Raw genomic sequence first — 23121 nt, forward strand, 5'->3', positions numbered from 1 at the left:
TGGAACTAGACAGCCGTTCAGTTATCTGTATCGGATTGCAGGCTCTCTTAAGACATCGAGTAGGGGACACGTTCAGTGCATCTATAGAATCTGCAGTTTTGTTGTTTTTGTTGACTTCTGAGAACATAAAAATGTTATGGGGAAGTCGTTGTCAGTTAAAGTGTAACGTTTACAAGCAGATTCTAGGGAGGGTAATACTTGAGTGCAGAACGCCGGAATTCCAGTTCGTTTAGCCCAGACAGGAAGTCAGTGTTTGTCGCCGTAGCGTTATGCAGATGCGGACTCGCTGGGGCGACACGGTCGCGGGATGAATAATTCAGGCCCCTCTTCCATACGGGACGCTCTGACACTTGTCCTCTCCTGTGTCGTCATCGCTCTCCCTATATCATTCGCAACACGCGCGGCAAGTATAGGAATCCGTATGGGTCTACCACCACGGTTGAAGGAGCTAACCGATCATATAATTGGGCTTTGTACCTAATGTAACAATGGTAATCGAGATATCAAAACGAACGTTTGGCGTCAATCAGTTAAAAGGAGTTTATTGTACTGATGTCCTACAGTGCACAATGCGCCAGAATCCCGAAAACCTGGCCAAAATTGCAAAGTCTGCTCGAATGTGACTAAAAATAGATGTAATGAGGTTCCTGACCCTCCTGATAATGATTTTTATATCTGAGTTCTAACTTTCAAAATGACTGATCCAATATGGCTAAAATAATCTTGAAAAAATTAGTGATATGGGCTGAAAATGTTTCTAGCGAATAGTTTAATTTTATTGGTTAACTTTATGACAAAACTGATTCTATTATTGTCTTTATTACAGAAAATATCTATTAGTAACAAAAATTTAAGTTTTGTAAGTCTTCTTAATCTTCTTCCTCTTGTTTTCCTTGTTGTTCATCTTCGTTTTCTTCTCCATCTTCTTCCTCACCGACATCATCAGCATCTGATTCCTCGTAATGTTCTGCAGCAAGTACCAAGAGAGTAACAGCTTGCCATGACAAAGTTTACGCAGTCCTCGGAGATTGTTTCCGCAAACAAAACATATAGTGACAGGTTTTTGCCAGAAGTCTCCGGACCATATCCTCCATATTTTCCACGCGAGAAGAGTTAGGGCAGTGCTTGGCAATATCGACTTTTTAACTTGATTTTTGATTACTCCGCATCTTCCGACAGATGACCAATTGTCGCAGTTGTAACGGTAATTATGTCCGATCCTTGGATCAACAGTCTACGGTCGCCTATTGACATACTGTACCGTGAGTCCGTGAGTACTCTTTGACATTATGCCTCGATGTTACACTGACGTTGCCGCGACACTCTTCGGCTTTCTGGAACTGTCGCTTAAAACACGGCTCACAGCCAGAGTTGCGGTTAGTAGCTGGATTTTAAGGCTGCTACCAGTAGTCCAGGTAGCACAGGCAATTAAAAAGAATGGTTTACGATGTTCTAACAGTTCACTCATTTTTGTGGTCAGTGCTGAGCGATGTTTGAGGTGTTGTAAAGAGCTACGCCACTGGGTAGTGGGTAATTGGAAACTTATGTTCTGGAGTTGTGAATCGCTGTTTCCTGTGGCAATTTGATGGAAGGGTTTGAGTCTGGCAGAAGCCTCTAGAACATTACCTGCCATCGTGTGTAGTGCCAAAAGTGAAATATACTTAGGAGGTGTTGTTACGATGAAGGGAGTGTTTTTCGTGGTTAGGATGCGATGCCCTTATTGAGCTTATTAATACGCTAAATGCGCGAGGATACAAACACATTGCGTACTGTGTTTTATCACTTAGATTTGTAATTTTTGGCTTTATGGGAATATGTTATGTAAAGACAAAGACTACAAGAGACATAATAATTAAAAATATATTGTTTATACTCGTTTGGGCAATATAAGGAATAAAAGCCACAAGTATGAAAACACGAAGTACACTACAGAGAAATGTGATACATAGAAAGTATAAGCAATTAAGAACAGGAAGAGGGAAGACTACAGACCTGCGTACAATGGGCCATTCTATGTTTTGTGCTATGAATTGCTTTCCGAAGTGATTTCCTGTCCACATGAGATACCTCCCCCACACCCTACAGGTGCCGCAGGCGAAAGCACCTAAATTCCCGTCCCCGCAAGAAAACACTTTGTACATATCTTGATACTGATTCAACAACCTCACAGCATCCCTAAAGTCTTCATTCATAAAGCACTAGCAGACAACAGACACATCGTGCTTCGTGTTGATATGATGTGGCCCACTTTACCGCTTCATAATATAGGCCTGCACGACGTACTAAAAGCTGACACGCATATATTCAAAATACTAGTTAGTCACCCAACACGGTGACTCGACTGGATACACCGTGGCCCCAACAGTTTTGCTGCACAACTCGAGGCCAAAGACTTCCTACCCATCAACTTAGCATCAAACTGCTGGACAAGTTCCTGGTCAACTCCCCAAACGCGATGCTGGGAACGGTTTCATCACCCGACATTTCATATGTGCCTACGAACTGCCTAACGACGTGGATACGGCAGCCATCACATCACGTCTTTTCCCCCACGGTTTCCTCACCATTATCACCCCCAGAACATCACACCCCTTCTACACCACAATCGAGGGTTACGAAGCTGACCTTGTATGAATACCACCAACGGCCGACATCCCTAAGCAGTTCTGCTATGGCCATACTTGCGCCCACCCACGCACCTGCTGCATTACCACGTCTATGCTTTGCAACAGGAGTCACACCATTGTACCTTCAACACTTCTGTCTGGGACACCGCCTCAACCTATAGATAATCTTTGGAGTTGACTCAGTGTGTGGTCAGTTCGCTCTAGGGTTTCGAATCGTGCAGACGATCTTCGCCACTGTGTACCATTGTAGCGAAATAAAGGTTTATTCCTTACTGTATCGTGTAAAATTGTACATTTATAGTAAAAAAAAAGAAAAAAACAGAACACATTGAACGACTACAGATAGGACGTTATATTCATAGGACATGTACATTAGTATGTTCTGCAGCAATAATTAGCATTTCAGTCACCTTGATTTAGCATGTGTCTTGTCGCCTAGTAGGTACATGGTCCACCATGGGTTCTGATAACTGTTCCGTATGTGATGGCATGGAAGTGCGTAAGGCGCGAATGGCATCCTTTGGTATAGCAATCCATGCTGCATTCACCTGGTTCCAAAGTTCATCGGTGGTGATTGGCACTGGGTCACAGTGCTGCACCCGTCATTTCACCATATCCCACACATTTTGGACTGGTGACAGGTCCAGTGATACGGCGGGTCAGGGCGAAAGGCTGACACCGTGTGACACCAATAAGGCAAATGTTCTTGCAGCAACATGTGAAACGTCCCCTTAGAAAAATTTATACATGACTGCTTAACCTGACACACAATATTTTTAGCGCAACGCAATCTGACTTTCAAAAAGCCCTACAAAAGAATGGCCCTGACTAACATTAATTTATATCTTTCACAAATCACTTACCTCACAAAAATCTTCATTACTCGAACTACTGCAATACAGCGAGCGCCACTACTGCCAGCTAAATAAAAGATTCAAACTACGGAAGGCACTAACTACTGATAGGCATAGTTAGCAATTGAAAGATGATAATAGAGAACAAACAATGTATTTACCTTAATAGTCATAATATATATATCAGTTCATAACATCCATTCTTACAAATGTCAAAACTCCGCCATTTCTCTCCCCACATCCACCACTGCTGGCGGCTCACCTCCAACTGCGCAACGCTACGAGCTGTTCACATTCAGCTGCCCAACACTACAATGGCAGACAACAATGCAAACTAGCCGCAGACTGCACACAGCACTGCCAGTGATTTTCAGAGAGCGCTACGTAACGTTGCCAATAAGAAAACATAAACAGCCTACTTACATAGCCCCCATGCTCCCCACAAAAAAATTTTACAAATTGTTTTGGGCAGTGGCCAATAATGATTTGAAAAAAAATTTTTCATAATTACAGTAAGAAAAATATCAAATGCACACACTTATTAATACAATGTTGGTCAGATGGTGATTGTGCACCTGCACAGTCGCAGCAGATGGCTGCTGGCCATCTCTACAAGGACTACACTGGGTCTGCATCTTTGATGATCCACCAATACCATTATTTCTACAAGGACTGCAGTGGGTCTGCGCCTCTGGTGGCCCACCAATACCATACTCTCTACCAGGACTACAGTGGGTCTGCTCTGTGATGACCTACCTACCAATCTTCTTCAAAACGTCGAATGACTCTGCTGTGGGTTTGCTCTGTTGTGGCCCATTACCTGTCAGCATGTCAAGAGTCAGCACTGTCTTTCCGTTGGAAGCACAACACTACTTCTTCAAGACTGCATGGGCATCCACTACTTCCGTGTGCATTGTCTTTTACTGCTCAGACTTTGATGTGATGAATGATCAGGACTGTCTTTATGGACTGTGAGAAAATTTTAGCTGCATAACATCCATTCTTACAAATATCAAAACTCCGCCATTTCTCTGCCCACATCCACCACTGCTGGCGGCTCACCTCCAACTGCGCAACGCTACGTGCTGTTCACATCCAGCTACCCAACACTACAATGGCAGACAACAATGCAAACTAGCCACAGACTGCACACAGCACAGCCAGTGATTTTCAGAGAGCGCTACGTAACGTTGCCAATAAGAAAACATAAACAGCCTACTTACATAAAGAAAACATAAACAGCCTACTTACACATGTTGTTGTGCATTTGTCTTACTGATAAATGGCGTCTGGGGTGTTGTGCAGCAAGACTATGAGTGTGGGTTCCAGGATGTCATTAACGTAGGCCACAATGGTCACAGCAGCCCTGGACACGCACCAGCTGCGATTTGTGGGTGTACCCAATTGACTCCATATCGCCGGCCGGTGTGGCCTTGCGGTTCTAGCGCTTCAGTTTAGAACCGCGTGACCGCTACGGTCGCAGGTTCGAATCCTGCCTCGGGCATGGATGTGTGTGATGTCCTTAGGTTAGTTAGGTTTAATTAGTTCTAAGTTCTAGGCAACTGATGACCTCAGAAATTAAGTCGCATAGTGCTCAGAGCCATTTGAACCATTTTTTGACTCCACATCATAAGACGCTGAGTTGGGGCTGATGTGCGAATGCAGCCGTTGCGATGCCACTGCCCCTGTCTGTGGCGAACCAAAATGTGGCCATCATTTTCAAATAAACAAAATCTGGATTCGTCAGTTAACACTGTGTCATGATATTCCTGTCCGCAGTGACGTCGTTCCGTATACCATTACCGCCCAGCACGTTTCTGCACAGTCCGCAAAAGTAGGCGGAGACGTGGACGACACGCACGTAACCCGTGCTGTAATAAACGGCGACGGACTGTCACACCTGATGGTGTACGGCGAGTTACACTGTTCCACTCTAGCGCCAGAGCTGAGGAGGACGCAGATCTACTCTGCAATGCCATTCGAATGAAGTGGCGATATTAGGTTTTCCGTGAACCATTCAGCACACACCCGTTACGCTGCCGAAACACTTCGTCCCACATCAACAGCAATTTCCCGGATGGATGTATCACATTCTTTCATGCCAATAGTGCGCACTTCTACAGACTGACTCACATGACGGTACGGTTCGCCCATACGCGCATACGTAATCAAGGCGTTCTGCACGTCTGCTCAAGTCACACTGATCCACTACCTTCAGTTTATAGCGACAACGAGAGCCTTAGTCCCATTTTACCGGTAGGTGGTGGTGCGCTGCTGTATCGATGTTGACCTTGAGCCCGCGGACCGCTAATCATTTCTGCAGAACATAAAAATGTATATATTCTGTGAATATGATCGTCCTATCTGTACTCGTTCAAGATGTTCTGTTTTGTTTCTGAAGGTAAATAAAAAAAATGTAAATGTCGTGTGACTAGGGCCTCCCGTCTGGTAGACCGTTTACCGGGTGCAAGTCTTTCTATTTGACGCCACTTCGGCAACTTTCGCGTCGATGGGGATGAAATGATGACGATTAGGACAACACAACACCCAGTTCCTAAGCGGAGAAAACCTCCGACCCAGCCGGGAATCGAACCCGGGCCCTTAGGATTGACATTCTGTCGCGCTGACCATTCAGTTAACGTGGGCGGACCTTTTTGAACATGAGTGTGTTTTGCGCCGTGCTTCAATGTAAGGATTTACGTAATTATCGTTCTTGTACTGAAGGTTTGTTGTACCCACAAATGTTGTCACCCTACATGACAGTCCAATATCACTTTACTCTGGACTTCAGTCCTCTGTTCTGACTGACGACACCAGCTCGCTCCTGGGTCTGAACTACGATTATACTGCTGAATGATTGCCAGACAGACTTCCAGAGGCGCCAGCGCACAGAAGCTCTTGAGAGCGTGTCTTCATCGACACCTCTCATTCGCGGCTGCGTCTAGCAGTTATTGACTGTAGATTGTGGTTCCATCGTGAAGTACCAACTTTGACATGGGACCTTCAAACGAAACTACAGTAGTAACGTTGGACGCTGGCGTCTGGAGCGAACCTGATGACGTAACTCTTCCCAAAGGTGTTCCACTGGTCGGACTCTGGGCACACCACTCCATTTCAGGAATGTTATTGCCCACAAATCATTGCCTCACAAATCCTGCTTTAGGGCAGCGTGCATTGTCGTGTTAATACAGTCATCGCCTCTCGTGACATCTAGTGGTCAATTTGTTAGTACATAGGGGTGTCCGAATATTTATGATCACATAGTGGTTTTCAGTGTCACTACTGTCTTCAGCTAATGTACGTCGTTAACGGATTTCCGAATTCTAAGACTCGCTATCTGCCTTTGCTTAAGTTTTGTTGGAACAGAAAAAGGAGACATGCTAATTGCTAGTACTTTGAGGCCATTCATCGGTCCTAAATAAAGTACAAGAGGAAAGAAACTGAATCCAAATAGAGAAATTTATCAGTCAAATATTAAATGAAAAAGAATCGATGAGAACTGCGCTATACAGTACAATACTCAGGCAGAGTAGTTAATTTTACTTTTGGTTATCGACTTCGGTCAGTTTCTGACCATACACTGGTTATGTGCAGTAAACAGGAGAACAAAGTACACATAACGTGTAAACAATAACTATATCCATTATCTCATAAACGATTATCCATACATACATTATACATATATTATGTACAGAATGTCACCTAATTATTTAAAAGTATACTTACAATATGTATTCAACTGCGTAATTTACAACTGCACTACTTGCTCATTCTGAACTGTTGTATTACAATATAAAATGTGTTGTTTGTCTGTCTTAGAATGTAAACATTAAAATGTCAGAAACAGCTCATAGTACCTAGTTTACTGATGCTACTACCCAAAGTTCCTAAGTTACAGAAACGATGATGTTTAAAACAATCTTCAGACTGTACTCACTGTGTAGTTACACCTTTTTGATATAAGAGACACATGGATGGTCTGATAATTTTTGCTAGTAAATATGTGTATTGCAAAACGCAGTTATTGTCATTCCAAAAGCTGTCCAACACCATTTACACAAAATTGAAAAGAATTGACTTTTAAGACTTCTAGAGCAATATGGAGAGACTGTTGAGATTTGGAAGAGCAGTTACATTTGTTTTAGCTTTTGAGGGGAAATCTGTCTCCTTACTGTGCTTAAAAAATCAAAAAAGTATGTAAAAGCTTAAAAATCTGTGATGATATGGTTTAAATAACTATTAGTTTTGTGCTACACCATGTCGTAACATAGAAGAAAATTTCGAATCTATGTCACATGTTCATTAGTTTTGGAAGACAGTGAGAGGAGAAGTCAGTGAAAGTGTCAAAAAATACGATAATAACATTTCAACTTTCGAATTTTTGGGGCTAATGAAGTTTTAAATTGCACTCTCTCTGTCATCTTTGTAAGAGCCATCGAAAGGCAGATGTTCCGCAAAATACGTTACTAATGAGATTAACTATACTGTTTGAGTGAATTTTTAATAATCGTTCTCTCCATTTAATTTCGGAACTCTACATGATTTACCACCTGACACTCAAAGAAAACATCACATGTCCCTTGAAATCATCATGGCGACTTGAAACGAAAGTAAAATATTCATGACGTATTTTAAAGGCAAGACTTGTCGTTGTGAGAATCGTCTTATGTTCTACGACTGGTTCTTCATTTCTTAGCAGTATCCGAAACTCTCGGTACCCTTTAGATCTTCACTGTCTTTATTCCATTTCGTTTACTCTAAAACTCCGAAGGTTATTTTTTTTAAGAAGCTGTTGATCCATTTTTGCACTAAAAAGTTTGAGAGCTTCTTTATTGTTTCTTTTGTTTGCAGATCATAATGATTACTTTCCCATAAATTCAAATTCTTGCCTATTGTCCATTTTCCATTTCCAAATATAAGGCCTAGACATGGTATTTCGTTAAAATGTTACTTGCATGTGAAGTAAAATAAAAGTAAAGCTAGTTTACGATACAGCCGCTTCCATGGATAGGAGTGTTTGCTTGACATTCACAGTTCATGAATAGTCATTTTTGCGATAAAGTCTTGAGCAGTGGTGCACTTAAATGCCCTGCTTAGAAATGAGCAGAGATATCAATAATTGATTCACTTTTTCGTTTGGCTTTATTTCCGCTAGTCTACTGCCTCTCACAATTAACAATACACACATCCAGAATGAATTTTCACTGTACAGCGGACTGCGCGCTGATGTGGAACTTTCGGGCACATAAAAACTGTATGTCTGACCGGCACTCGAAACCAGGTCCCAGCTTCGAGTTACAGTCCGACGTACAGTTTGACTCTGCCAGGAAGTTTCAACAATATACACTATTCACCACTGAAATTGCCACACCATTCACGAAACGTCAGTCATAGATCGGACAATCAGACGGTTTACATTTCAGCGCTGTCGCAATAAGTACAGAGTGACCCAGCCGTTGGTTTACATTAAATGAACTAGGCCACGGAATAATGTATGCAGACAGGTAAAAATTGAAACAGATGCCTGAAATGACATGGAATTTTATTGACGCAGAAACGAGTGCAAGTACTGGCAAACAGTTCAGGAGGGCCATAGACAATGCCACGCAGTATTTTAAAGGCCCCTCACGTCTAGGAACCGAAAGTAAGGACTTTGTTCACCCAGCCGTGCAGGGTCGTACAGTAACGCCTCGTACTTTGAGTCAGGAACCTCGAAGAAAGACAAGTAACTACACAGGAAGTGAGACGGCGTCTGAGAAAGTGGGATGCCATTCGGTACATGTCACAATTACCTCTGGTTCTCGTAGCTGCTAATTTTGAGAGCAGGTATAAAGTTTTGACGACTTAAAGCCAGCGGCAGTGTCTTGTCTTCAAGGTCTCCGTGGCGTCAACTTTCCGCAAGCTAACAGAAGACCGCATGCTGAAATTGATGACTGTTGCCCTGAGCAGCTTTTCACCCCCACACCCAGCCCTATGGGTCGTAGGCGGTTCTTAGCCGCTCAGAAGCTTTCGCGAGCTTGGGTACAACAGTTCATGGTAACTCCCAGCAACGCTTAGAAGCTACATATATATCGAACGCGCGACTTCAATAAAGCATACGATTCAATCGACAGTCAAACTCTTACGAGAATTTTGCAGGAAACGGGACTAGACCAGAAAACCAACAGCCTTATCCAAAAGACCCTGAGTAATACTAGATCACGAGTGAAGTTCAGGGGAACATTTTCAGAAAGCTTTGAGATAAAGATCGGAGTTAGACAGGGAGACGGACTCTCACTTCTTCTCTTCAAATGTGCACTGGACAAGGTGATCAGAGAGTGGCGAAAAGAAATGGAAATACAAAATACACCGAGCGGTATTTACCTGGGACACAAACGGAAGGGACTAGTAGTAGACTGTTTAGCTTTCACAGGTGATCTGGCACTTATAGCAAGCTCAGTAGAAGAAGCAGTAAAGAGGCTCAATATGCTCAAACTCTAGGTTGCCAAGGTAGGACTTCAATTGTCACTAGTAAAGTCAAAATTACTCACCAACATCAGTGATATTCCCAGTGAACTACGGTTGGAATAAGGTCAGATTGAGAAAGTTGACAGATTCAAGTGTCTATGAGAATGGTTGGAACCTAATCTATCAGAAGGAACAGCACTAACAACTCTGTGTGATAAGTTACAATTAGCATATCAATTAACCAAGAACATCTGTAATACGAAATGCCTTTCTCGCAATTCCACACTAAAACCCTTCCAAACAGTTATCCTCCCTGAAGCGCTATATGTCTCAGAATGCTTGAATATACACAGGAAAGGCTTGACAGATAAACTAGAGATTCAGGAGAGGAAGATTCCGAGAAAAATTCTGGGAACGATCAAAACAGACGGTGAGTGCAGAAGACAATCGAACCAGGAGCTATACAATCACACTGACAAAATCACGGATGTAGTCAGGAAGAGACATCTCGCTTTCTACGGACATATCACAAGGACCGTGACACCATGGCTGACAGATCAGAAGGACCGTGACACCATGGCTGACAGAAGGCAAGAAAGACATCCAGGAACTGAACATAAATGAAAGTGACATTGGAAACCGATTACTTTTCAGAAGAATACTAAAAGAAAAGAGGTTTCAGGACAGATCACCCCCTAAAAAGACCGGCGCCCTTTTGGACAAAGGAGAGAAAATCATGGTCCTTAGCTGCCCTATTTGAAAGAAGAAGAAGAACGCGCGGCTGTTGCGGAACAAGATTTCGATTTTCTTTGCAGCGGTGACACGTAATCTGCGATAAAGAATTTCTCTCCGAGTGATGGCATTGACACATAGTAAGTGGTAAAAATATTTATTTTCAGTAGTCTCTTAGAAGTGAATGAAGCAGCAACTGTTTCCAGTAGTGTTACTCTCACGCGGTGTGATTAGATTCCTGGGTTGAGTACCGCTGAAAATTACTGCCGAATCACAACACTAGAAATTATGTGGAGTGTTATGGGGAGCAAGGCGTCAAATTTTGTTCAAAAACTAGCGAATGTGAGCTCCCATTACAGTTGTACTGCAGCATATGTCGGAAAAGAACAAGTTTAAGAAAAAACACAAGGTCCGATAATTCTAAACTGATATTGCAGCAGAGCATCATATCGGCTACCTGCTGGATGAAAGACTAGATACTGGAAAACATGGCGTCGGAAACTGAACTGTCGATTATTACTGTCTGTGACTCTTACGGTTTCTGTCGAGAAGTGTGTTACGTAATTGTGACTAATGACAGTCATCCAACAGGTGGTGTCAACAACATTGTGGAAACAGATGACGCCGGCCGCTGTGACCGAGCGGTCTAGGCGCTTCAGTCCGGAACCGCGCAACTGCTACGGTCGCAGGTTCTAATCTTGCCTCGGGCATGGATGTGTGTGACGTCCTTAGGTTAGTTAGGTTTAAGTTGTTCTAAGTTCTAGGGGACTGATGGCCTCAGATGTTAAGTCCCATAGTGCTCAGAGCCATTTGAACCATTTTTTGAAATAGGTGAGTCGCACATAACAACTCCAAAATACGAATAAGTAAGACTTCTGAAGAACGAAACTGAACAGATTTGAGTATTCGGAGGCATAGAGAGGGACTCAAGAAAATGTTTCATTGTGAAAGTGTATTCTGGGACTAAGCAAACTTTAGAGCCTCTTATTAAGGACTTCACCAAAGTCATTACAGATGGATGAAAATCGAACAACAATTTGAAGGAAGAGGGATTTCACCACGAGTTTGTAAATCATTCTGTCGAATTTGTGTCTTCTGATGATCCGTCTGAATACACAAAGAACATTAAGCGATTATGGAAATCCTTGACATCACCCATCTACAGAAAAGGACGACCCGGAGACTGAGATGAACTCTATATTTTTTAGTACATCTATGTCCACAGCTGGTGCTTACGTGGTATAAAACTTCCCTATCAGACTTTGCCAATTTCCTTAAGAGATATTGCTAGAGTGTACCTCGGCTACGGAAAAAAAAGAACTTCCACGGGCAGCAACACATAAAGCGGAATTGTCCAGGACGTAGATATCGATGACGCTTAATGTAAGTGAAGTTACATTTAATGTCGTCATTGGACAACTTTCATGTATTGTTTTTGTCGTTGCTGACGCTACAACGGAAATCCACATCGTTCGTACTTTGGCGGAGTAGTTCCGATCGCTGTAAACAAAATCGATATCTTGCTCTGCGAAAGTCGCGCCTTCGATATACATCACTTGCAAGCGTTCTTGGAAATTACCCAGTTCACTAGTTTCCTCGCAGGGGATGATTGGCGTCAGAGCGCACAGAAAGAGAACAAACAAATATTCATTTTTATATACTAGATTTAGTTGAAATGGGTGATGTTTCAGAAGTAGAGGGAGTACGGATTAATGTTCAACTATGTCTAACTTTCCGGACCAAAAACTCACCTATCATGAAGAGCTGCCACCAAAAAGAACACATTCAGCCGCTCCGCAGAACTCGTCAACACCGTGTCAGCGTCGTACCTACGGCGCAGTGTAGTTAATCACTGTCCCCGCCGTTAAGTGTCACTTTAAACTTCCCAAAATAACCTGTAGATTAGCGGCACTGTAAGACCAGACAGTTATATCTCAATCACCGCCTCCTCTCCGTTGCCGGGGAAACGCCTTGCGAATTGCATCAACAAAGAGTTTCCTTCGAACTTCTTTTGCTTCCAAAACGACAGCGGTCTGAATCATACGAACGGTGAGTTTCATCTCCCAAATAGTGTGCACGATATATGTAGCAATGCCTCTTTTTATTTTTAAGTAGGTACACTTTTACAAAGCACACACACATTGACGTGAACAAATAATAAGTCATGTACAGGGCTATTACAAATGATTGAAGCGATTTCATAAATTCACTGTAGCTCCATTCATTGACATATGGTCACGACACACTACAGATACGTAGAAAAACTCATAAAGTTTTGTTCGGCTGAAGCCGCACTTCAGGTTTCTGCCGTCAGAGCGCTCGAGAGCGCAGTGAGACAAAATGGCGACAGGAGCCGAGAAAGCGTATGTCGTGCTTGAAATGCACTCACATCAGTCAGTCATAACAGTGCAACGACACTTCAGGACGAAGTTCAACAAAGATCCACCAACTGCTAAATCCATTCGGCGATGGTATGCGCAGTTTAAAGCTTCTGGATGCCTCTGTAAGGGGAAATCAACGGGTCGGCCTGCAGTGAGCGAAGAAACGGTGGAACGCGTGCGGGCAAGTTTCACGCGTAGCCCGCGGAAAATTGGCCCATGCCACAACTGGAGACCGACAGCGCCGACTTCATCTTTCAACAGGATGGTGCTCCACCGCACTTCCATCATGATGTTCGGCATTTCTTAAACAGGAGATTGGAAAACCGATAGATCGGTCGTGGTGGAGATCATGATCAGCAATTTATGTCATGGCCTCCTCGCTCTCCAGACTTAACCCCATGCGATTTCTCTCTGTGGGGTTATGTGAAAGATTCAGTGTTTAAACCTCCTCTACCAAGAAACGTGCCAGAACTGCGAGCTCGCATCAACGATGCTTTCGAACTCATTGATGGGGACATGCTGCGCCGAGTGCGGGAGGAACTTTATTATCGGCTTGATGTCTGCCGAATCACTAAAGGGGCACATATCGAATATTTGTGAATGCCTAAGAAAAACTGTTTGAATTTTTGTATGTGTGTGCAAAGTATTTTGAAAATATCTCAAATAATAAAGTTATTGTAGAGCTGTGAAATCGCTTCAATCATTTGTAATAACCCTGTATAAAACAAATTTGACTGAAATTTCGCCAGGTACTTCGGAATTACGCTTTTGTGCCACCGCTGTTCATCCCTGCACTCGGCCGTAGGAATGCTATGAGTATCTTACTGTCACAGAATATTTTCCCAGTGACATGTGTACCTATTTCGGAAGAAATTGCTCCTGTCGCCGCGGACACACGTTGCTGCTATATCGCTATCTTCGCAATACAGTCCCCACTCCTACCCCTACCTCACATACACCCATTCCTAGTGATCAAACAAACATATGTAGACTGTCATCAGTCAGTCAAACGACCCCTACAACTATGGATTCGATACAAATGTAGGTCGTTCTCGAGTATTTTTACATGTCACGACTTCCCACCCCCGTATCCACCCCTATGGAATGTACATGGTTCTTGCCCCCTTGGAAACAACAACAACGACTTACCAAAGCTTCGCTGCAATGGGATGAATGGTATAGCAACTCATAGAAGGCGAAGAAGCAAATATTAAGTTCTTATTTTATTCTGTCCGCTGTACTGAATTCACTCAATAAGTAATGTTACGTTATTTTCAGCATTACCGCCTTTTTCCTGTAATCTGATGTCCTAAGTTAATCTGCCATTGTGTTGTCGGACGAAGTGCAGACATCTGGGGCCACACCGGGGGAAGAGGGCACGCACCGAGTGTGGTAGGCGGCGAGTGCGACAGGTTTTGGGCGAGATTGCAACCCCTGGGAAATCTGCAGGCGCGGCGCGCCGTACGCGGGCACGCATTCACGCACGAACGCGTAGCGCCGCGGTCTGGCATTGTCCACGCCCGCCTCCGCCGCTGGTGTGTGCGTGAGGCCACGCTGCTGTCTTCCCGGATTGCACGTGACGCAGGACAATGCGAGATGCGTGGACTGCTCCTGCGCACATTTCAGCCACCTTTTCTCAGGGTATGCTACAGCCCTTCACACCTCAGTTTCATGTCCAATACCTAACAGCGTTGCAAACCGCTAAATACTGTAAAAACGTATGTATGTATGTATGTTCCGCATGTCCTCCTAGACCACTGGATCGATTTCAACCAAAGTTGTTTCGCATATCACTTACCGTCTGGAAAGAAACCCTGTGGGTATAAGAACCACCCACCCATCAAACGGATGGAGCTGAGGGTGAAAAAACAGCGTAGCTCACATCGCGAGAATACTAATACTTTATTGGTCCGCCCAGTTGGCCGTGCGGTCTAACTCACAGCTTTCCGGGCGGGAAGGAGCACCTGGTCCCCGGCACAAATCCGCCCGGCGGATTTGTGTCGAGGTCCGGTGAACCGGCCAGTCTGTGGATGGTTTTTAGGCGGTCTTCCATCGGCCTTGGTGAATGCGGGCTGGTTCCCCTCATTCCGCCACAGTTATACTATGTCGGCGATTGCTGCGCAAACAAGTTCTCCACGTACGCGTACACCACCATTACTCTACCACGCAAATATAGGTGTTACACTCGTCTGGTGTGAGACATTCCCTGGGGGGTCCACCGGGGGCCGAAACGCACAATAACCCTGGGCTGCGTTCGGTGTGGGGTGGTGGAGCGGTGAAGTGGACTGCGATAGTAATCGTGGGATTGTGGATCACTGCGGCTGCGGCGGGGACGGAGCCTCTCCGTCGTTTCTAGGTCCCCGGTTAACACACAATACAATACCACACTTTATTGATCCAGTATTCGAGAATGAGACCACTTAGTCACTTCAAACAAACTTTACATATACTCTCACACCTTTACGAAAGTTTTCCTACTGACAACCTCAATACAATGATGGAAGGGTAAAAGTTTATCTCTGCCTACATTTTCGCTGTTCACACAGTAATACTGCCGCATGAACGCTGACTTTTTAATTTATCAGTTCTTTACTGCTAAATGTACAAGGAAGCATTCATAAAAAACGCCATGCGACCATACAGAAACTCGATACACTCCAACAATCCTTTCATCCTTACTCTAGGAAACTACGATCACAGCCGTGGGTGGAAACATAAGCAGCCAAAGACGCTACTAGCTAGGGCTGAAACGTCCCCTTTGGAAAATTAATGAATTACTGTGCTGATAAACCTCTTACGTTATTTGATTTTCAAACAGCTGAGCAGAATGAACGTACTCAGACATTTCGGTCTCTACTTACGCTCATCAACACTAAACTGACACACAATACTTTTAGCGCAACGAAATGTGACTTTCAATAATCCCAACAAAAGAATGGCCCTAACAATAACATATACCTTTCATGAATCACTTACCTCACAAAAACCTTCGTTACTCGAACAAATGCAAAACAGCGAGTGCCAATACTGACAGCTAAATAAAAGATTCTAACTGTTTCAAATGGATCTGAGTACTATGCAACTTAACTTCTGAGATCATCAGTCGCCTAGAACTTAGAACTAATTAAACGTAACTAACCTACGGACATCACACACATCCATGCCCAGGGCAGGATTCGAGTCTGCGACCGTAGCGGTCGCTCGGTTCTAGAAAGATTTTGACAGAGAACAAACAATGTATTTACCTTAATAGTGTTAAAAAGTCATTGTATATATATATATATATATATACATACATACGAGGGCCGTTCAGAAAGTAACCTCCGGTTGATCTAAAAAAATACACCAAGTTAAATAAAAATATTTTAATATATACATCTTACAACTACATCTTTGCACTATTTTTCTACATAGTCTCCATAGCGATTGAGGCACTTATCGTATCTCTTCACAAGCTTTGAAATTCCTTCTGCATAAAAATCACCCGCTTGTGCCTGGAGCCAGCCTGTGACCGCATCTTTGAGCTCTTCGTCGTCATCAAACCGCTGTGACCCGAGCCATTTCTTCAAATGCATGAAGAGGTGATAATCACTTGGCGCCAGGTCTGGGCTGTAAGGTGGATGGTTGATAACGTCCCACTTGAAGGACTCAAGAAGGGCCGTTGTTCTGCGAGCAGAGTGAGGACGGGCGTTATCGTGCAAAGAAACGATACCGGAAGTCAGCATACCACGGCGTTTGTTCTGTATAGCCCGTCGTAACTTTTTTATTGTTTCACAGTACACGTCTTGATTAATGGTCGTACCACGTTCCATGAATTCAACCGACAACACCCCTTTGGCATCCCAAAACACCGTTGCCACCAGTTTTCTGGCAGAAAAATCTTGCGAGGCTTTTCTTGGTTTGGTAGGCGAATTTGAATGTGCCCACATCTTTGATTGTTCTTTTGTCTCAGGGTTCATGTACTTAATCCAGGTTTCGTCACCGGTCACGATTCTGTTTAACAATGGTTCTCCTTCGTCCTCATAACGTGACAGAAAGTCTAATGCAGAGGCCATTCTTTGAGTTTTGTGGTGGTCGGTAAGAATTTTGGGCACCCATCGTGCACAGAACTTACGGTAACCCAATCTTGCTGTCACTATCTCGTACAAGAGAGTCTTAGAAATCTGTTGAAAACCAGTAGACAACTCCGACATTGAGAAACGTCGATTTTCACGAACTTTTGCATCAACTGTCTGAACGAGTTCGTCAGTCACCAATGATGGTCTAGCACTCCTCTCTTCATCACGAACGTTTTCTCGTCCACTTTTAAATAAACGTACCCATTCACGGACAACGCCTTCACTCATAACCCTTGGTCCGTACACGGCACAAAGCTCACGATGAATAGCTGCTGCAGAATATCCTTTGGCTGTAAAAACCTTATGACAGCATGCACTTCACATTTGGCGGGGTTTTCTATTGCAGCACACATTTCAAACTGCCACAAAAACTAAACTAGCGCAGGTACGACGTTCACTCGACCACGGCTTGATGCCGACTGACCTGTTGAGTGCGTGAACGCACAGATGGCGTCGCTACTCCCCCCACAACCCGCACTGTGACCGATCGGAGGTTACTTTCTGAACCGCCCTCGTATATATATATATATATATATATATATATATATATATATATATATATATATATATATATATATATATCGGTTCAAGACATCCAGTCTTACAAATTTACTGTATATCGGTTCAAGACATCCAGTCTTACAAATTTACTGTCTCTGATAGGCGCAAGTCCAGATTATCCGCTCTCAAAACTCCGCCATCTCTCTCCCCACATCCACCACTGCTGGCGGCTCACCTCCAACTGCGCAACGCCACGCGCTGTTCACATCCAACTGCCTAACACTACAATAGCAAATATTCCAACAATGCAAACCAACCACAGACTTCACACATCACAGTCAGTGATTTTCATACAGAGCGCTGCGTGGCGTTACCAACATAAAAACCTAAACAGCCTACTTACAGGACATAACCACCTATGGCAAGCTGACATACACCCACAAGCGACAACGTCAGCAAGCCCCTGCATATCAGCAGCGCTGACTAGATATGTTAGCTGCTATTAAAGCCGACCAACCAAAAGGGTTGCAGCAGGGAAACCGACAAGCTCGGAAGCTAACGTACAAACAAATAGCCATCTCACACTGTGCCTCCGATATATGACCTATCGGACACAAAGCGATGATGAATCTAACTGTTATAGGTTTGCTGACGCTGACCGAGAGATCAACACCGGCACCCAGCGGCAGCCTTTTAGTAACACCACCCCACAGCGACAAAGGTATCGACCTGCATGATACCCACTATTAACAAAGCCTACCCTTGCTGGCAGCAAGAAAACCGCTACTGCTCTTACACTCGACCCAACTATTGCAGAGATTTTTTTCCTTAGGCTTTTGCCTTGGCACTTTTTTCCCTCTGCCCTTCACACCGCTACCCTTCATGCAAATTTCGACCCACTCTGTCGCGAGATGAGCGCGTATTAATGGTTAAGCTCAACCAGAAGTGTGCAAACATCGCAGTACCCACATTCTGCGAGACCTCACTTCAGTGAAAACTAACCCTTATGCAGAGATGCAGCACACCTATTGTGTTGTCCATCATGCCGATGTGTGTGTGTGAAATATTATGGGACTCAACTGCTAAGGTCATCAATCCCTAAACTTACACACTACTTAACCTAAATTATCCTAAGAACAAACACACACACCCATGCCCGAGGGAGGACTCGAACCTCCGCCGGCACCAGCCGCATGCCGATGTGGGGGTGGAGGGGCTCCACCCTTTTTTCTTTAAATGTAATCGCGACACATTTTGCAGTCACCTTTCACATGTACCAGTGAATGCACCCGCAAAATTATGTCATTGTACGATATTTAGGTCAGGGGATATGGCGTCATAAATAATGAGATGCATAAAAAGCTGTTGCTTCATACATGGCATTTCAATTTATTACTTCTTTACTACCAACTCTATTAACAACACATTTCGCAGACAATATCCTTGTACGTCGCTAAACAAATCTTACAAAAGAGAATATTGTACGATACATAGTTCAGGAGATATGACGTCAAACAATGAGATGAGATGAAAAAATGTCGCACTGTGCATAACGTTTTAACTTATTACTTCTTTACCACTAACTCTATCCACAACCCACATATACCAATGGATATACCTACAAAGTTATATCAATGTACAATACATAGTTCACGCAATACAGCCTGCTAAACATTGAGCTGCGTGACAATGAAACTGCAGAGCGAAATTCGCTAGAGATACAGGTATAATAAGTGTACAAATACGTGCGACATATGTTAAATATGTATGAAATATGTCTGACATGTGCTTACGTGGGCAACGCCACAGGTAAATAGCTCATTCTAAACACCTGTAACAATTTCAGTCACATTTGATTTGCATATAGGTTTCAAACTGAAAAAAAAAAAAAAACTGGGGGGTAAGAGCCACCAGCCTCCTATTGCGGTGGGGGGTGATAACGTGGAGAGAGAAAGGGAGAGGAGGGGATGGACAGGCAGAGAGGGAGAAGGAGGTGGTGGATACAGGTATGGGGAAGTTGGAGGAGGTGGGCAGAGAAAGGAAAGAGGTGGAGATATACCGTGACAGGAAGGAAGAAGAGATTGGCAGTGGAGGAAAGAGGAAGAGAGAGAGAGAGAGAGAGAGAGAGAGAGGTCAGGAGGAACTGGGCAGAGAAAGGGAAGAGGAAGATATGGATAGAGAAAACGGGGAAGGAGGTAATACAATATTGGAATAAACACATATCCCAGCAACCCAAGGTACTCAGCTGCTATGGAAAATTGCAGATACGGGAGTTGGTACCTTAATAGCAGCAACTACGTATTCACTAGCAACTCATATAAAATGCACTACCAAACAAAAAACAAAACAAAAAAATGAAGCACACAGAAGGGAAGGAAGGAACAAGGACTGAGACCGTATATGACCTTATTTTATTGATTACAAAATCGAGTTAAATTTACAAAAAACTGGGCAGTGTGGCCCCACTTATCAGTATGACATTGTACCTCCACTGGTCTGAACACATGTACTAGTCAGGTTGGGGTGGGTTACATAAAGCCGTTGTATTCCCTCCTGAGGCAATCTGGACCACAGTACTGTTGTAACTGGTCGTGAATGTCCCAGATACTGGTATTGAGACAGAACTGATATCTGACTGGGTCTGACACATCTTCGGGGGCAAATCTAGGTAACCTGCTGGCCACAGGAACACAGAATCACGCAGACTGTTTGCAGATGCACGCGTCATGTGTGGACGAGCATTGTTCTGTTGAAAGATGTAACCAAGAAATAGGCGCACAAGAGATAACACATGAGCGCGCAGAATGTCCATGATGTACCACTGTGCTGTCATGGTTACCTCAGTTGCTACCAATGGTGATCTGAAGTCGTACCAGATGGCTGCCCACACTATGACGCTAAGTGTTAACACAGTTGCGTTGTGACACCTCTACCCTAATCGCCACCATACTGACCGATGATGACAGTGATCTGCGATAGTGCAGAACCGTGGCACCATTCGTCACCAGCCCATGCTTTCTGGCTACAGCAATACTCCAAACGTAGCCATTTGATAATGATCGAAGCAGAAGAAATGAATTAAAATTTGTGTTGCGACCAAGACTGGAACCTGGACCTGCTTGTTTGCTAGGTAGATATGCTAACCATTACACCAACACAGCACGATGGTCAGCATTGCTGCACGAACTACCGAAGTTGAGAGCCCTCCCCAACACAAATTTCAATTCATATCTTCTGCTTATTTTCCCTTACATTGTCACTATTGCCAGGGCTCTCCGAAATTGGAATAGCACCCTATCGTTGGAGGTAATGGGAAAGTCCTGTACCATAGGTGATCTTATAATTAAATGTGTCCCTGAGATCGTAGATAGTGAAGAGACTTAAATGTCTCAGGGAAATATTTCATTATAAGTGCCCATTTGAGTTAATGCGTTAACGGCAGTCTACGCGTGACATTCCCAAGTCTGGTTGTTGCTAGTCACTGATGAATGGTGCGAGATAACAGAATGCTGGAGCGAGTCCATTACTTTTACTCTGATGGTACGTGCAGATGGCGTAACTTTGTGCTTGGTGCATAATACGGCTTTCCTCTGCGTGGTGATCAGATGTGGACTGCTGGAAACTTGATGACGAATATACCTGATCTCATGTTCCCACGTAACTCAACATCGGGACACTGTATCACATCCAAATGCCCTACAAATCTGAATACTGCACAATTCGAGTAGCTGGTCAAATGGATACCCACGACGATGTTTCACATTCTTTCAAGTGCTGATAACACTGCCTCATATGAGTAAGTGGCATGTCTGTTTCCGTCATAGTACTCACTCAACATGTCACGCTGTCCACTCCCCTTACATGCCCAACCAGACTTCGTAACGAAGCTAAATACGAAAAACACTAATAGACTCCTGGGGCAATTCTACCTGTCACAGAGAACTGCAGTACTTACATCCAGACAATGGTGTGTACGTGTACGAAGTTACATTGACATCCGACAGTGTCTTCTGGGTACTTCATTTCTTTGTTAGGCATTGTAGATACTTGCTTCAGTGTTTTGCTGTCGTTTAAAGTAGTCATCAGCTTTGTGTACAGCCCACAACAGCGTTGTAGAAGTCGCAGGATGCTTTTAGCAGCGTTAGTTGTGCTGATAGTGCGATTGTTCTCAAGTGAATGTCACGAAGCAATTCTTTCGTCTGAGGAACCAAGTGGGAGTCTTAAGGGCCTGAGTCCAGGATGTATAGTAAACGATGCAGTATTTCCCAGTCCCATCTATCGAAGGCATAAGCCATAACGAGCATTGACCTGGAAGGTAATGGGTGGTTTCCATAGAAAGTGTCTCCATTTCTTTCTCAGTGCTGGTCGCAGGTGGTGCTGCTAAAATTAAAAGTACTACAGCACCTTGATGTCTGCTATTGAGGAATGGTACTCATTAGGCTACCGCCATCACAGTCGTTCTAAAAAATTTCTGTTGCCGTGGTCACCCATAATGACGCCATTCGTTTTATTGGATATTCAGATGTGGCTGGTATGATTTGACCAATGTCTCATCCAGATTAATGATCCACTGCAACAAAGCCTCTCCAATGCGTTCATAGCCTTCCAGATGGGTACTAGCTGTGTCATATTATAACTGTATCTGCATTTCCATTGAATCACATGGAAGACATTGTAATGCAACTTTTCTCATGTTGGACGCAGAGTCTGCATCAAAAGTGAAAGTGTGCGCTTGCCATGTGTATCAAGTGAAATTTGTGACTGTTTCAGACTTTACTGTAGGGACTGCACAGTGTGATACCGTGGATGGAGAGTCATCACAGAAGTAGATGCAGCTTCAAGGAATGCCCTATGGAAGTGGGTCAGAACAGTTGTCCATCCTGTATACCAGGAGCAGCCAAGAATTTGGCTCGTGAACCGTGGCCTCCTAAGAGTGCCATAGCGCTCAGCCTTACTCCACACTTCCCTCACCACCATGCGATACTGTCTGTGAGTAAGGAGGTGGAAGATGGGAAACTGCGAATGTGCCACATTTAACCAGTAATGCAGTTGCACTGCATATGACTTTGTTTTCTACTTCACATTTCTCAACAATATAGATCACAAACAAAACAAATTTTCAGTATTATTTAATTACTTTTGGCTCACTGGAGGAATAATATAATTTGATCTGTTGCAAACCGCCGACATATGGACAAACGCAAATATTTTCGCACTCAGATTGCCACGTATCAAGACTTACTTACTTTCATAATAGAAGAAAAGTCTTTCACACACATTTGCTGGCCGAAATATTCTATCACCTTTTCAACCTCATCTTCATTATAGAGACTCTACTGAGTGTAGCAATGTAGACGTCCTGTACAGTTTTAGCGTTAAACTGATTTGTCTTTAAAATGGGATTTTTCTTGGAGATCAGTCAGCTACATGTGGACATGATATGGGAAATTTCAACTGAAAT

Source organism: Schistocerca cancellata, chromosome 8, assembly GCF_023864275.1.
Source record: "Schistocerca cancellata isolate TAMUIC-IGC-003103 chromosome 8, iqSchCanc2.1, whole genome shotgun sequence".
NCBI classification, from domain to species: domain Eukaryota; kingdom Metazoa; phylum Arthropoda; class Insecta; order Orthoptera; family Acrididae; genus Schistocerca; species Schistocerca cancellata.